This window comes from Micropterus salmoides, unplaced genomic scaffold (assembly GCF_014851395.1).
Source record: "Micropterus salmoides isolate LMB-PRFRI ecotype aquatic unplaced genomic scaffold, ASM1485139v1 Ms_hic_scaffold_8, whole genome shotgun sequence".
In the NCBI taxonomy this organism is placed as follows: Eukaryota; Metazoa; Chordata; class Actinopteri; order Centrarchiformes; family Centrarchidae; genus Micropterus; species Micropterus salmoides.
The window spans coordinates 25,559,278-25,568,992 of NW_024044570.1; the positions used below are offsets into that span (position 1 = coordinate 25,559,278).

The following is a 9,715-nucleotide window of genomic DNA, read 5'->3' on the forward strand; positions in this document are numbered from 1 at the left end:
AACTGAAGGCAGCTGGGACCACAGTTACAAAAGAAACGGTTGGTAACACACTACGCCGTCATGGATTGAAATCCTGCAGCGCACGCAAGGTCCCCCTGCTCAAGAAGAAACATGTACAGGCCCGCATGAAGTTCGCCATTCACCACCTGGACGACTCAGAAGAGGCCTGGAAGAAGGTGATGTGGTCAGATGAGACCAAAATAGAACTTTTTGGCCTCAACTCGTCGTGTTTGGAGGGCAAAGAATACCGAGTACAACCCAAAGAACACCATCCCCACCGTCAAGCATGGTGGTGGCAACATCATGCTTTGGGGGTGCTTTTCAGCCAAGGGGACGGGACAACTCCATCGTATTGAGGGGAGGATGGACGGGGCCATGTATCGTGGAATTCTGGACCAACATCTCCTTCCCTCAGTGAGAGAGCTGAAGATGGGTCGAGGATGGGTGTTTCAGCACGACAACGACCCTAAGCACACCGCCAAAGCAACAAGAGTGGCTGAAGAAGAAGCACATCAAGGTTCTGGAGTGGCCTAGCCAGTCTCCAGACCTGAATCCAATTGAAAATCTTTGGAGGGAGCTTAAAATTCGAGTTGCCAGGCGACAACCTCGGAACCTGAATGATTTGGAGGCTGTCTGCAGGGAGGAGTGGGCCAACATCCCTGCCGAAATGTGCACAAACCTTGTCACCAACTATAAAAACTGTTTGACATCTGTGCTGGCCAATAATGGCTTTTCTACAAAATATTAACATGCTGTTTGTCCAGGGGGTCAAATACTTGTTTTTCCTCATCAGATGGTTATCAATTTTAATAAATTCATATGATGTGATTTTCTGGAATTTTCTTTGGGATTCTTTCTTTCACTGTTAGAATGTACATATGATTAAAATTATAGATCGTTGCATTCTTTGTAAGTGGGCAAACCTGCAAAATCAGCAAGGGGTCAAATACTTATTTCCCCCACTGTAGCATGATGGCATTAAGTAGTCATCATATGGACTCCCATGGATAATAGAGAGTTTCACCCTGGAAGAGTCATCTAAGAGGCGAGAAAAGAGGGTAAATGAAACAAACAAACTGCCATGTGAAAAATGGTGTGGCTGCACTGACGATCACTTTTCTATAATATGAAAACTACCTTGAAAGATGTCAGATCATTTTGATTTAATGTCCAATTAAAATGGGATAATAGCAGATACATTATGAGAGGCGAAGGTGACTCACAGGGAAGCACGTTGTTGCAACGGTTCTTGAGCGTGTTCTCCACAGTCTGAGCACTTGCTTTTGACTGAGCTGTACCAACAAGCTTCAGGTCCTTTAAAAGAAAGATTGGTGATTGTACGGCTCGCTTTATGGTAAAAATCTGGTGCATGTGCAGTACCAAAAAGATCCCAATACCTTTGTACCAGTGAAAGTTTATTTCTAAACATTACACCATTCTAGTATCTGACATGTCTGAAGGAGATGAGAACAAATTACTTAGACTACAAATGAAGCCTTGCGAGCATCCCTATTATTTTTTAATTATTATTATTTAACCAGGGGAGAAGACCCATTGTAGCTGTCTCTGCATAGCTAATGATGGCCAGTCCACAATTTCATATAATCTGCAGGGATGTGTCTGTGTGAGCGATCTTACATTTGTAATAAAATGCACCGCTGCATGGCATGCAGAATCAAATGCTGACTCCTACACTGTCAAATCAAATCCCTATTTATAAAACTCATTCCATGAAAATCCAGTCAATGATCACAAAAAATATTAGAAATGCACAGATAGTTAGATATTGACATTTCATTTTAAGAAATGATGAGCAATTGTAACATTTACATTGTCAAAGTTATTAAAGTAAATGATTCAATCTATGTAGACTAAATTACATAAAATATAATGGCAATTTTCTGGCAATAATTGCTTCCTATGAATATGCTAATTTAAATATCAGAGTCATTGAATATTACACTTGTGTTTCCAGGGGCGGTTTGTTGATTGGGGCGATCGCCCCACCAAGCAGGGGATTTTTCTCACATTTTCTACAACACGGTTAGTAAGCTTGGACTGAAAGTTGCCTCTGAATATCGTTATCCAATCAGTGTCAAGTCGTGTTCCGCGGAGTCCCTCCCCTTTTGGAGCGATTTCAGAATGATTGAAAATCGCCCAGATTGCTCTCATAGACTTTCATGTAAAAGCAATTTTTTTTGAGCTGTGGGCGCTGCAATGCAATCTCTATGGGTTCCGGGAGGGCTTGCACTTACGTCATGTGCTCAGCAGCAGAGCGATTTATCTGTCATCTGTCTGTTTCATTTTTGCTGTTTGAGGGATTTTTAGAGGGCAATATCTCATAGTTGGTACAGTATAACCTTATAATATTTGTACCAGTGACACTAGAAGACACTATGATATGACAATTGTGATGTCACCTATTAAGGAATTCTTTTAGTCAAAAGTCAAAGTTCAGAGAAATTTTAACTGTCCGTTTAATTTTCACTGTTTCGCGGATTTTTGAGAGTGTTTGTGCCAGTGATAGAGGAACTCATTAGGAAGTCGATGCCATGATGGTGCTAACTGCTGAGGAATTACGTTGGTGAAATGTCAAATTTTACATAAATTATGTTCACAAAATAACAATGAAAAGTTACATTTTGTATTAATAACAAGTAATAATAAATGTTATTATTATTATTACTATTATTATCACTATTGTTATCATTATTAATATTGTTATATTATCGTGGTATGTGTTTGTGTTCATATAATCATTAAGAGCACCACCAACACTCATGTATCTTTCAGGACCTTTGGCTCACTTGCACCCTGTCCTTACCATCATAACACTGCTTTAGGCGCAACAGAAATCAGACGACTGGCTTGACCACGGTTTCGCAATCGGCGGCTCACGTTACCACAGTGTTTTATGTGTGGTGTTGGAGTCAATTTAAAGTTAACTTTGCTGCACTTAACCAGTAACAAATATTTATATAAAAAAATCACAGAAGAAAGAGGAGTTAGCATGAAGTGGCCATCACTTGCATCTTTGTCAGAGGAGGATAAAAAGAAGAAGGAGACGAAGGAGAGCAACACAGAAAATAACCCAAAACAATATAAATACCTTTTTATATTTCCCCTTACATGCCTTCTTGTTTATGTGTAAATACAAAGTGAGAATGGAAGAACAGCACATAGCTCACTGTTACTGTGTTATTATAGATCATGGGAGAACAGTAGATACAGTTTTTAATACAGCCCACACCCCTAATAATACTGTGTAACTACAGGATAACAAGTGGAGAACATTCAAGATCCATTTACAACTCTTTTACCTCTGCTTACCTTATTAGTCTTGTGTAATGTGTGTAAATAATAAAAATTAATACTAGGTTCAACTGTACCCCATTGAACATTTAAGATTGGCTATATTTGATCCACCTTCATATAGGTACGGTGACACAGTGTATATGTGACATTATTATATTACTGTATTACTTGAGACAGGTAAGCTTGTTTTCTACTCCAGCCTGTCCCTTAGTTGCAGTGCAGGATGAACTGTAAATAGTTTTATTAATTGCACATTATCAGCCCCAGTGCCACTGCGCTTTATTCTGGATTTGTTGTGCCTAACAGCTAAATCAGATGATTGTGAGAGTTAAAGATTTTTTACACTAATGCTAAAGTAGTTGCCTTTACATCCAAAGGTCTTTGAGGGTGAACTGATAGATGGCATCCCATCTGTAGTTGATCACTGTGGACCATTCATTCATTGTAGATAGCCTAAGGAACAATCCTTGTCTTATAGCTGACGTAGACCATTGAACTGGTAACCTTAGCCATCATCGCAGCAATTGCCCCCCCTGAGAGATTTAGCAGGAGACGCCACTGTGTGTTTCACCTCAAACTCTTCAGCAAAGCCTCAGTTGGAGTCAGTTTTCTGTTTCTTGTTGTACGCCTCGTAGTCCTCCCCCCTCACAGCCACACTTCTGCTCAAATGGACACCAGAGGTCAGACAAGAGTAATGTGGTTTATTTAGATAACCACTGTTGCTGGATTTCTGTACATTTCAATCTGTTCCCACCATAATGTAAAACATTTGATAGATTTGATTATAATTTATGACTTAAAGGATAATTACACTCTGGCTCTGGAAAAGGAAAGAGGAAAGAGCAATGTTGACACACAGTTAGAGAAACAGTTGTTGTCCAAGATAGATAGATAAATACTTTATTTATCCCCGAGGGAAATTCAAGTATCCAGTAGCATACAAAACATACATACATTAAACATAAATTTAACCTATATTAAAATCAAATTAAAGTGCAAAAACAGTAAACACTAAACAGTGCGAATGGAGTGCGAGTGGAAGTAAACAGTGCAAACAAACATTTCCTTTCCGTATAATAGTAACGTGGCAAAAATGAAAACCTTACCTCATGGACAGACTCTTCATGTCTGATGTTTCTTTTGTGGAAAACCTACATGGTGCATAATTGTGAGTTTAAAGTTTAGACCTATACTGTGGAACATTTTTTTTGAAAAGTTCTTATGATATTCAAAATAGTCTGTGGCTTGCTTGACACACCTCTGTAATAGCCGTCGGGAAATGTGACATTGGATTCCCCTGAATGAGAAGTGCAGGAATTTCCACAGCCTGAGGATTCTGGGGAAATGAAGTAAGCATCCATAGGTTGATGGACGTGGAATAATTGCCGGGACACACACACTCCAGCATATGCTTTATTTTGAGCTTATGTAACGGTCTCTTCATAAGACCTTTGTTAAAGAAGATAATTTTAAAAAATCATCCAAAACAGGAATTGAACACACAACTTTAACTAAGAGCCCTATACTTTACCAACTAAGCTAAACTGTAACACTGTCAGGTTCCCTGAGAAATTCACCTGCCAGCCCCTGTATTAAACTGTTGTTTTGTTATCTTGAGATCAGTATAGCCTATAATTATACAGTTGTCACAGAATGTTGTAATAAACTGAATAAAACAAATGTTTGAATGGATGGCCGCTTGGGCCTTCTGTACTATATACACTGACTTAATACTATTTTTTATCAATTATGACAATGACCAGTGGTGGAAGAAGTATAAGTCTTTACTTAAAGTAAAAGTACTAATACCACACTGTGAAAATACGTAAAATAAGTAAAATTCTTGCTTCACACACCTTATTTAAGTAAAAGTATGTACTTTATTATGTTCATTATCAGCAAAAAGTTAACATATTAAAATTAAAAAGTTTAAGAAGGAGAAGAATATTCTCAACCCATAAGGAACACTTTATCCTTCAGTTAATCAGAAAAAAATGAAGTTCACAAAATTTGGAGATGGTGGTTTTCACTGGTGGCAGCCCAGCTGACAGTGAGTGTCCTGTTTATTTATCCTTTTTTTGCTTGAGATTCAGCTTTCCCCTGGTGTTCTGTTTTTCCCTGTACTCTGTCTGCCTCCCTGTGTCTCCTCCCTTGCATGTGCTCTGCTCCTGAGCCCAGCCAACGACCCGCACCTGCACCTCGTCAGCCACCTCCTCTGCCTGCCACACCTGCCAGCAATCAGCCTCATCTCTGACAATACTTCATACTCCAGTCAACCCCTGCTTGATCGTCGTTGCTCCTAACCCGGTGCCACTTGATCACTCAAGCTCTCGTATAACCTGCATGATCTGTTTCCCTGTTCTTGGTTTTCCCTGAGTCACTAACCCTGTTTGTTTGTCTGTCTGTCTCTCCCCAGGTTCACTCACCCTCATCCTCTGTCAAGTCAGCTGGGCTTGCTCACCTGCCCTCTCCCCTCAGACTTCCCCCACGGCATCCTCCCAGCTCTTCCTCATGCCTCCCCAGTTAGCCTGCCACCACACTCCTCCACCAACCCCCTGATCAGTTCTCCCGTGCCTCCTCTCTTCCTCGGCCCGCTGGTCTCAGTCTCCTCGGTTCCCCGTGCCTGCGTTTCCCCGGCATCCACCCCTCCCTCAACTCCAGTCCCTCAACCCCTTCTTTCCCCTAATAAAAACTGTTAATCTTGAGCGTTGCATTTGGGTCCACTCTGTCCACACCACAACATAAAAGTACAACGTTTCATCTGAGATGTAGGGGAGTAGATGTATAAAGTTGCATAAAATGTAAATACTCAGGTACAGTAATTGAGTAAATGAACTTAGTTACATTCCACCACTGACAATGACAAACCATTTCCAATAGATAATGAAGCCGATCAGGACGATGAGAACGCAAACAAATCCCAGTGCTCCAATAGCAATGCCAATTGCTAAAATGTTGACAAAAGTTTAAAAATAAAGAGACAGACATCATTTGCATATAATAGCAAAAAAAACCAATGTTTTTAAATGTGGTACCTGGGTTCATTGGGAGTTCAATAACAGGATAGAAGTCTGTTACTGAGACCAATGACAATGAACCATTCACAAGCGTGTTTTGCACAGACTGGTGAACAACACAATAGCATATCTGTAGGATTGAACAAATTAGTGGTTTATATACATTTTACACTGTGACTTTTTTATTTGCTCCTAATCTCTGTCATTGCATATCTAGAAATAGCTGATGCTGTAATATTTGCTGGATTATGTAATTGACTAATTTGTCAAAGTTTAAATACACCACCATGTTTCTGCTTGTAAAACACAAGTAACCAGATTTTGCACACTGTGACTGAAAATGTAAAAGCAATATTTACAGTAAACACTTGTCAATTTAATGACTGCTGAAAAAACACATTATTTGACTACATAAAAAGTACTAGTAGCAGTTCATGTACCAATGCTTTCACAGAATACAGCAATAATCAATAAAGAAGGTAATCTTAATACATTTTCACAAGTTATTGTATCATCAACAAGTTACTTCTGTTTATTATATGCTGCTGCACACCTATTCATACACTATATAATATGGTTAGTGGTCTTACTGGTATTTTCGACTGGCATCCAGAGCACCATTAATGTAGCCCTCCCACTGAGATCCATCTCCTACTTGTATGCTCAGAGGATTTTCTTCGCTGCGTGTTTGGATGGTCTTTTTGACTGTTGCCAGGTATCTTGGAGTACTCCCTGCCTTCCACTCATTATAAGTGTTCCCCAAGTACTTTGTAAAATCAGAAGTGTCATCTGGATGGACAGGAAATGAATGAAAACAGGAAATGGCTTTTGACAAGAAAGTTCTTGTCAAGAGTCTAATTTATTTTATCATGTGAAACAAAAACAGTTATAAATACATACATTGATGTCATGGACAATAAATATTCACCTCAGCACTAATAGATTACGATAGCATGACACAGTTACAACACTCCCTGACATTTAGAAGAGAAAAAGAAACCCACCAGAGAGATTACTTGTCATCAGCACCCCAACATGTGTGATTGGCCCACTAGTGTTGTTCAGCAGGCTGGAGTCAATCTTAAGAGAGAACTTGTTGTATACCTTTTCACTCACTCTCACCAATGACTCAAAGTTATCTGGAATGGGTGGAACTGTGAAAAAATATGAAAGAGAAAAGATTTGATTGAGAAGTTTTGTCCTCAAATACTGCAAAAAGAATGCAATGATGCAAATATATCCGTTTCTATATTGATGTTTTTCCCCAATAATACCATTATCTATGCTAAACAACACAAGGCAATCTGTTGTACTTGAACCAGAAATACTGTCAGCTACAGATCAATCAAGGAAACTGACCACAGATACGTTTTTGAATTAAATGGAATGAGCATCTGAAATGATCGAACATCTTTGAGCATTGATAGGTTCTCATTAGCAACCGCATATAACACCTTGCTATATGTTTCTCAAACACTTTTAGAAACTTGTATTTAAAGTGGAGGTGGAGGAGATGTTTTCCCTTCCCCGTTGGGTTGTGTAAGTCAGCTGGTAGAAGAATGATGCACCAGTCATGAGAGGAGCGTCCCTCCACCTGATGGTGATGGAGCTGGTTGTCTTCGTCAGGATCTCAATTGGCCCAGGAGCGTTAGGGACTTAGAGGGGAGGAATGGCAGAAATTTAATTTCAACAAGCAGAGTGACATCATTCTAAAACTGATAGTGCTGATATATGCCTGTTTTCTATTATGTATAAAACATAACAATTTTACACTACTGCAAACCAGTTTGCAAAACATACCACAACTTTTTAGTTGTCCTCACTTCCACTTTACTATAGGCTAAATATCAATCTGCAGACATTTAAATTTTGCTTTACACAGGTAAACAGTACACAGTAAGCATTTCATTGCGCACAGTCACATTATACAGTCACTTTATCCTGTTCATCCTTTTGATTTTCTACAACACAATTTGTCAATGCAACATCTATCAGCAGCCATATACAGTAGCTGCCTGTAGTGGGCTGCCTGCCTTATACACTTTTTAACCCAATAATAAAATATGCAACTGTGTAAACTGCAATCGCTTCACGTCAACCACGTGTTACAAACTTGAGTCTATGGTTACAAAGCCCTGACGGCTTAACTTCCCATTTGGGTCACAGCATTTAACAACTAACAACCATGCCATGTTCAAAGTCACTTAAATCTCCTTTCTTCTGAAAATTTGAAATAAATAAACAGGAATGACAGTAAGTGTCTTACGAGTGTACTGAGAGGTGCAGTTTGCCTGCCCTTCGGTGCCATCCACTGCCCTGACATAAACACAGAAGGTGCAGTTGGTCCCAGGGGTGAGCTCTGAGATCAGTGTGTCTTCTCCTGCGACGGTTATGTTTTTGGAGCCACAGCCTGTAGTCGTAACCCTATATGTGTATCCATTCTTGTAATCCAGCGGTTTCATCCAAACCAGATGTATAGCAGTTGTGTTTAGGGTTTCCACCTTGGACCAGCTAGTACTATATGGAGTACACAGGAGCTGCCTGAGTGCCATCTGCTGTCTGGGCTGTGACGGTGAAGCTGTAGTTGCTACCAGAGAGAAGTCCAGTGATCGTGATTGAGGTATTCAAGACTGCTTTAGATGAGCTAAAGGAGCTGTTGGAGACCTGCACCACATATGAATAGTAAGATTTGCTCTCCTGCTGCTCCCACATCAAGGTCACTGCATTTGTGGTGATTCCTGCCTGTGTCAGCATGGTTACAGGATACAGTCCTGAGAAAGGGAGACAGATGGAGCAGGTATGTGTTTTTCTTTGTCAGATTTGGGCCATATAGTATAAATAGGGTCTGTGGTTTACATATAAAGATTTGGAAGTCAATATGCTGTGTTAAATAGTTACATGGTGCTTCTAAATGGCCTTGATAGGATAAAACTCACCAACGTGGTTCATAAAGGAGCTAAATAATATCACTATCAACATCAGAATCTGTCAGAATCTAATTGAAAAATTGTATTTAAATATATATTTTTATATATTTAACAGTTTTCTTTCTTTTTTTAAATTTTTTTTTACAAAGCCTTATAATTATTTTGCAGATACTGTTGCTTGCAAACATATACAAAATATCTGTAACCTATCACTATCACAGTATATTGCAAAAATAGTAATAATGCAATGATAACCCATACCAGAGAAAATTAAGTCTACCGGTAAACAAATAAGAATACTCAAACATCACATCCACAGCCCTGGTATGATCATGTTAATCACACTCACTGGTATAGTTTTCTGCTATCACTTCTGTGCTCTCTTAGTTCCACACGCCTACTGTAACAACAGATATGTTGTAGTAGCTTCCAGACTGAAGATTGGCCAGCAGGAAC

General features: G+C 39.4%; 1 long non-coding RNA gene across 1 annotated transcript; it reads right to left on the bottom strand.

The window, feature by feature from the left end:
* Window positions 1-6,434: 6,434 nt before the first annotated feature.
* LOC119894087 lies at window positions 6,435-7,504 on the bottom strand. The gene is made up of 3 exons (XR_005442876.1): window positions 7,337-7,504; window positions 6,923-7,121; window positions 6,435-6,462 (listed from the first exon to the last, which is right to left on the bottom strand). It is a non-coding gene; the product is annotated as an uncharacterized LOC119894087 (long non-coding RNA).
* Window positions 7,505-9,715: the final 2,211 nt, after the last annotated feature.